The sequence below is a fragment of the Arachis duranensis genome, chromosome 1, assembly GCF_000817695.3.
Source record: "Arachis duranensis cultivar V14167 chromosome 1, aradu.V14167.gnm2.J7QH, whole genome shotgun sequence".
NCBI lineage: Eukaryota > Viridiplantae > Streptophyta > Magnoliopsida > Fabales > Fabaceae > Arachis > Arachis duranensis.
Genome location: NC_029772.3, coordinates 51514395 through 51515006, shown reverse-complemented (window position 1 = coordinate 51515006; position 612 = coordinate 51514395).

Here is a 612-nt window from a genome sequence, read left to right as displayed (position 1 = left end):
ATTGATGGGTTCTCAAGATCATAAGCTTCTTCTTCAGATGAAGCGTCCTTAGTACTGCCTGGTGCAGCTTGCATTCCAGACAGACTTTGAGAAATCATATTGACTTGCTGAGTCAATATTTTGTTCAGAGCCAATATGGCATTCAGAGTATCAATCTCAAGAACTCCTTTCTTCTGATTCGTCCCATTGTTCACAAGATTCCTTTCAGAAGTGTACATGAATTGGTTATTTGCAACCATTTCAATGAGTTCTTGAGCTTCTGCAGGCGTCTTCTTCAAATGAAGAGATCCTCCAGCAGAGCTGTCCAATGACATCTTGGACAGTTCAGACAAACCATCATAGAAGATACCTATGATGCTCCATTCAAAAAGCATGTCAGAAGGACACTTTCTGATCAATTGTTTGTATTTTTTCCAAGCTTCATAGAGGGATTCACCTTCCTTCTGTCTGAAGGTTTGGACTTCCACTCTAAGCTTACTCAATTTTTGAGGTGGAAAGAACTTTGCCAAAAAGGCATTGACTAGATTTTCCCAAGAGTTCAGGCTTTCTTTAGGTTGTGAGTCCAACCATATCCTAGCTCTGTCTCTTACAGCAAAAGGGAATAGCATAAGT